This window comes from Canis lupus, chromosome 17, assembly GCF_003254725.2.
Source record: "Canis lupus dingo isolate Sandy chromosome 17, ASM325472v2, whole genome shotgun sequence".
Lineage (NCBI taxonomy): Eukaryota > Metazoa > Chordata > Mammalia > Carnivora > Canidae > Canis > Canis lupus.
In genome coordinates this window covers 61202069-61209200 of record NC_064259.1, presented here as the reverse complement: position 1 = coordinate 61209200, position 7132 = coordinate 61202069, and the positions used below count along the sequence as shown (strand labels likewise).

The window sequence follows — 7132 nt, the reverse complement described above, 5'->3', positions numbered from 1 at the left end:
AACAGTGTAAGAGGGTTCCCTTCTCTCCTCATCCTCTCCAACATTTGTGGTTTCTTGCCTTGTTAATTGTCCCCATTCTCACTGGTGTGAGGTGGTATCTCATTGTGGTTTTGATTTGTATTTCCCTGATGGCAAGTAATGCAGAGCATTTTCTCATGTGCATGTTGGCCATGTCTAGGTCTTCCTCTGTGAGATTTCTGTTCATGTCTTTTGCCCATTTCATGATTGGATTGTTTGTTTCTTTGGTGTTGAGTTTAATAAGTTCCTTATAGATCTTGGAAACTAGCCCTTTATCTGATACGTCATTTTCAAATATCTTCTCCCATTCTGTTGGTTGTCTTTTAGTTTTGTTGACTGTATCCTTTGCTGTGCAAAAGCTTCTTATCTTGATGAAGTCCCAATAGTTCTTTTTTTGCAGTTTTCGGATTTGTAAAATATGAACATCTTCTCAATACCTCACTAAGCAGTATCTTTCTTTTTTGTAAAGAGGACTTTAATAAGACCATTCAAGCATCTTCTTCCTCAAATTCTCAAGATGAATTTTATCAGCTCTGATATTGTTGAATTGCTCCTCTGACTGGGTATCTTAAAAACCAATCAACCAATAAACAAATCACACCTCATTCAAATTAATTTATTCCAGGTAGCACTAAAAAAATGCATAGATAGGGATTGCATTAAACGTGTAAATTGCCCTGGGTAACATTGACATTTTCGCAATATTAATTTTTCCAATCCATGAGCATGGAATATTTTTCCATCTTTTGTGTCTTCCTCCATTTCTTTCAGAGGTGTTCTATAGTTTTTAGGGTATAGATCCTTTACTTCTTTGGTTAGGTTTATTCCTAGGTATCTTATGCTTTTGGGTGCAATTCTTTTTTTTTTTTAATTTATTTTTTATTGGTGTTCAATTTACTAACATACAGAATAACACCCAGTGCCCGTCACCCATTCACTCCCACCCCCCGCCCTCCTCCCCTTCTACCACCCCTAGTTCGTTTCCCAGAGTTAGCAGTCTTTACGTTCTGTCTCCCTTTCTGATATTTCCCACACATTTCTTCTCCCTTCCCTTATATTCCCTTTCACTATTATTTATATTCTTTGGGTGCAATTCTAAATGGGATTGACTCCTTAATTTCTCTTTCTTCAGTCTCATTGTTAGTGTATAGAAATGCCACTGACTTCTGGAATATTACTCAGCCTTTAGAAATGACAAATACCCACCATTTGCTTTGATGTGGATGGAATTGGAGTGTATTATGCTGAGTGAAAAAAGTCAATCAGAGAAGGACAAACATTATATGGTCTCATTCATTTGGGGAATATAAAAAATACTGAAAGGGAATAAAGGGGAAAGGAGAAAAATGAGTGGTAAATATCAGGGAGGGAGACAGAACATGAGAGACTCCTAACTCTGGGAAACTAGGGGTAGTGGAAGGGGAGGTGGGCAGGGGGTGGGGGTGATGGGCACTGAGGGGGGCACTTGATGGGATTAGCACTGGGTGTTATTCTATATGTTGGCAAATTGAACACCAATAAAAATATATTTATTTAAAAAAAATAGAGATATATTTTATTTAGGTTTACACTGACAAAACCAAGAAAGTGAATTCAAAGATGAAAGTAATGGTTATGTACAAAGAAAAATGCATAGAACCTGTAATTGTATCCAATTGGTGCAATTCCAGGGGCTGGAGGAAGGTTATGTCATCTCCGAAAGCACACACATAAACTCTAGATTTGAGTATTTGGATTAGTACGGGGATGAGAGCCTTTCCTTTCCAGTAACATTATTGTCTAGTTCCTATTGCTCTTTTCTTCCAAATCTTGTCCCACTGCACCTAACATCTTTCCTGACAAGTTTCGTCAGACTCAGCCACCCCAGCCTGTGGGGAAAATGGTTGTGCCCCACCTATGTGTGACAAAATACATTTCCACAGCTCTCCCTCAACAAGTAATCTGAGAACATGGGATAGGCTAATCTGCAATTCCTCTCTGATTAGTTTGATGAGAGAATCCAGATGATCCAGATAATGTGGGTGTTGTCAATGCAACATCAGGGTCATTCATTCACTCATTCATTCATTGGAAAGTAGTTAATAACTACTTACAGATACTCTACTTGGTACTAAAGTTACAAATATGAGAAAGACACTGTCCCTGTCCTTTAGGGGTTTACATGTTCATCAGGGAGACTAATATATGAGAAAGCAACGGATATGAATGTCATGGAAAGTGCTGTAATACACATGACCAAGAGACTGTGTGTGCAGTGAAGTGATTAGCTGGCTGATTGAAAGTGAAGGATTCAAATAATTCTTAAGAAGAGAAATGGGCAGGAGTGATCCAGGGTTACTTGGGAAGACTACTCTAGGCATATATAAATATGAAGTATGTGGGAAGCAGAGGACATGGCAAACCAGCTTATCAAATGCAAGGCTGCAGTTGCCTGGGAGGCAGGAAAGCCTCTCTCTATAGAAGAGGTAGAGGTGGCACCCCCAAAGGCTCATGAAGTTCGAATTAAGATTATGGCCACTGCAGTTTGCCACACCGATGCCTGCACCCTGAGTGGGGCTGATCCTGAAGGGAGTTTTCCAGTGATCCTGGGACATGAAGGTGCTGGAATTGTGGAAAGTGTTGGCGAAGGAGTTACTAAGCTGAAGGCAGGTGACACTGTCATCCCACTTTACATCCCACAGTGTGGAGAATGCAAATTTTGTCTAAATCCTAAAACAAACCTTTGCCAGAAGATAAGAGTTACACAGGGGAAAGGATTAATACCAGATGGTACTAGCAGATTTACTTGCAAAGGAAAGACAATTTTACATTATATGGGAACCAGCACATTTTCTGAATAGACAGTTGTGGCTGATATCTCTGTTGCTAAAATAGATCCTTTAGCAACTTTGGATAAAGTCTGCCTTCTCGGTTGTGACATTTCAACTGGTTATGGTGCTGCTCTGAACACTGCCAAGGTGGAGCCTGGCTCTACTTGTGCCGTCTTTGGCCTAGGAGGAGTTGGATTGGTGACTATCATGGGCTGTAAGGTGGCTGGTGCATCCCAGATCATTGGTGTGGACATCAATAAAGATAAATTCTCAAGGGCCAAGGAGTTTGGAGCCTCTGAATGTGTTAACCCCCAGGACTTCAGTAAACCCATCCAGGAAGTGCTCATTGAAATGACTGATGGGGGAGTGGACTATTCCTTTGAGTGTATTGGTAACTTGAAAGTCATAAGAGCAGCACTAGAGGCCTGCCACAAAGGCTGGGGTGTCAGCGTCATAGCTGAGTAGCTGCTTCAGGTGAAGAAATCGCCACTCATCCATTTCAGCTGGTAACAGGGTGCGTATGGAAAGGCACTGCCTTTGGAGGATGGAAGAGTGTAGAAAGTGTCCCAAAGTTGGTGTCTGAATATATGTCCAGAAAGATAAAAGTTGATGAATTTGTGACTCACAGTCTGTCTTTTGACCAAATTAATAAGCCTTTGACCTATTGCATGCAAGAAAGAGCATTCGAACTGTTGTAAAGCTTTAAATTCAACAAAGAAAACATGTCCATCCTTGTACTGAAGTCTTATGGTCCACCTGGAACAGCCAGACAAGCAGGGAGATGCTCTTCTAAGTTCACAGTCTCTTAGATCTTTTCTACTACTACTTTTAGAGTAACCTTCTCTAGGGAATAATATTTTTTGTATAATTCATAAATCTCTAATCAAGGACAAGGCTAATACAGTCATAAATCTGTTTTCTGAACTCTCCTTCACATGAATAATTGCCAAAACATTAAGGAATATTCTAACATAATAAAAGTAATTTCTGCATAAAAATAATATGATGTATGTGTAAGGTTTTAAAGTAAGAAAGACCATGGTCAGCTCAGGCAATCTGAAAATAATTCCACATAGCTAAGACACAGGTTGTAAATGGTAGCATGGCAAGAAATTATGCCAGAAGGATAGACAGAGGCTGAGTCAAAACAAACCTTATATGCCTTGCAAGGCAATGAATTATCAAAATCACATGATCATATACTCATTTTGGAAAGATTTTTTTTGTGGCAGTGGAGAAAGACTGGAAGCATGAGGACCAGTTTGGAAACTACTATAGTAATTCAGGTAAAAGATGACAGAGTTTACCTGGGGTCCATAAGAGGGGCTGGATACAGAACATATTTCTGAAAAGATTTGGGTCTAGATGTTATACAGTGATTGAATGAGACAAAGGTGTCTACATGTCTGGCTTGAGTTACCAAGTAGAGATAACAAGTATAGGAAGTGAAATGAGAGAGGGAGAGAGAGAGACTTTGATGAAAGAGTAAACACCTGCACCCCGATGTTTATAGCAGCAATGTCCATGATAGCCAAACCGTGGAGGAGCCTCGGTGTCTATCGAAAGATGAATGGATAAAGAAGATGTGGTTTTTGTATACAATGGAATATTATTCAGCCATTAGAAACGACAAATACCCACCATTTGCTTCAACGTGGATGGAACTGGAGGGTATTATGCTGAGTGAAATAAGTCAATCGGAGAAGGACAAACATTACATGTTCTCATTCATTTGGGGAATATAAATAATAGTGAAAGGGAATATTAGGGAAAAGAGAAGAAATGGGTAGGAAATGTCAGAAGGGGAGACAGAACATGAGAGACTCCTAACTCTGCGAAATGAACTAGGGGTGGTGGAAGAGGAGGAGGGCGGGGTGGGGGTGAATGGGTGACGGGCGCTGAGGTGGGCACTTGACAGGATGAGCACTGGGTGTTATTCTGTATGTTGGCAAATTGAACACCAATAAAAAATAAATTTATTAGTAAAAAAATGAAAAAAAGAAGAAAGAGCAAACTTGATTGGTATTAAATTTAGGTCAGGTCACTGGTCACATATAGAAACCAGAAGTTCAAAATTGACTAGCAGGTGTACTGGTATGTGCATTTGGCCTGCACACCAACCACTGGTTCACACTATTGAAAATATATATTAGTTAAAAATTTTTAGGAATCAGGAGGTGATAATCCAAATACAGTACCTGGATTCCTGTTTTCTTTCAAGCCCAATATCCCTAAACCCTGGGTCAGCCAGATCTGAATAGTTGTCATCTCGTTCTGGACTGGACACATGCGAGTCAGTTCATGAGAGTTCCCATCATTGTTGAGTGTCTCCCTGCCCTGAAGCTGGTTTCATTCACTTAGATCCCTGGATAGAGTTTTTTTTTTTTTTTGGTTTATTACTTTAATAGCAAAGATCTGAAAAATATCAGGTCCCACAGAAGAGCAGAACCTGACCCAAGGGCCGCAAGGCATCTCCACGCTACAGGGATCTGGGCTGGGCCAGGCAAGACTGAAGGCAGGAAAGGGAGTTAGAGACCAGGCCCACCGGAGAAGCCCTGCTAGGGTTGGCAGACTGGCAGGGGAGATAAGGTAGTGTAAGGACCAGGAAGGAAATGCCTATTCAGGTATTGTTGAGTGTCCAGAGCAGATCCAGAAGGCGTAAGGAAATAAATATCCAAACTCCTCAACTTCTACATGTATTCTTTCCTTAAAGTTTTCTAAGAACACATGCTGCACTTAAAACAAGCCCTTCAATAAATGGAGCTGGGAAAATTGGACATCCATACGCAGAATAATGAAACTAGACCACTTCTTGCACCATAGACAAAGATAAACTCAAAATGGATGAAAGATCTAAATGTGAGACAAGATTCCATCAAAATCCTAGAGAAGAACACAGGCAACACCCTTTTTGAACTCGGCCACAGTAAGTTCTTGCAAGATACATCCATGAAGGCAAAAGAAACAAAAGCAAAAATGGACTATTGGGACTTCATCAAGATAAGGAGCTTTTGCACAGCAAAGGATACAGTCAACAAAACTCAAAGACAACCTACAGAATGGGAGAAGATATTTGCAAATGACATATCAGATAAAGGGCTAATTTCCAAGATCTCTAAAGAACTTATTAAACTCAACAGCAAAGAAACAAACAATCCAATCATGAAATGGGCAAAAGACATGAACAGAAATCTCACAGAGGAAGACATAGACATGGCCAACAAGCACATGAGAAAATGCTCTGCATCACTTGCCATCAGGGAAATACAAATCCAAACCACGATAAGATACCACCTCACACCAGTGAGAATGGGGAAAATTAACAAGGCAGGAAACCACAAATGTTGGAGAGGATGCGGAGAAAAGGGAACCCTCTTACACTGTTGGTGGGAATGTGAACTGGTGCAGCCACTCTGGAAAACTGTGTGGAGGTTCCTCAAAGAGTTAAAAATAGATTTGCCCTACGACCCAGCAATTGCACTGCTGGGGATTTACCCCAAAGATACAGATGCAGTGAAACTCTGGGATACCTGCACCCCGATGTTTATAGCAGCAAGGTCCACAATAGCCAAACTGTGGAAGGAGTCTCGGTGTCCATCGAATGATGAATGGATAAAGAAGATGTGGTCTATGTATACAATGGAATATTACTCAGCCATTAGAAATGACAAATACCCACTATTTGCTTCGACGTGGTTGGAACTGGAGGGTATTATGCTGAGTGAAATAAGTCAACCATAGAAGGACAAAAATTATATGGTCTCATTCATTTGGGGAATATAAAAATAGTAAAAGGGAATAAAGGGGAAAGGAGAAAAATAAGTGGGAAATATCAGAAAGGGAGACAGAACATGAGAGACTCCTAACTCTGGGAAACGAACTAGGGGTGGTGGAAGAGGAGGGGGGCGGGGAGTGGAGGTGAGTGGGTGGCGGGCACTGAGGTGGGCACTTGACAGGATGAGCACTGGGTGTTATTCTGTATGTTGACAAATTGAACACCAATAAAAAATAAATTTATTTTAAAAAAAAGTTAGGAATTTCAAAACATCAAAAAAAAAAAAAGAAAAAAATAAAGCAAGCCCTTCTTCCACTTAAACAAAGAAATTACCCAACCCAAAACTTAACATGGTGCATTGCCCAAGGTCGGGCAGCCCTCTCCAAACAAGGAGACCACTTGAAATATTGGTCATACAGACACCCCCTTTAATGACTGATTAAGGCTTTTCTCTGTTTTGTACACATTTCTGTTAAGAATAAAGCATGACATTAAAATGGGGGTATTTGAGCTTCTATTGAGATACTCT

The 7132-nt window shown here is 40.4% G+C and overlaps 1 pseudogene; it reads left to right on the top strand.

Moving 5' to 3' along the window:
- The first annotated feature begins 2407 nt into the window (after nt 1-2407).
- Nucleotides 2408-3536, top strand: LOC112665038 (alcohol dehydrogenase class-3-like; annotated as a pseudogene).
- Nucleotides 3537-7132: the final 3596 nt, after the last annotated feature.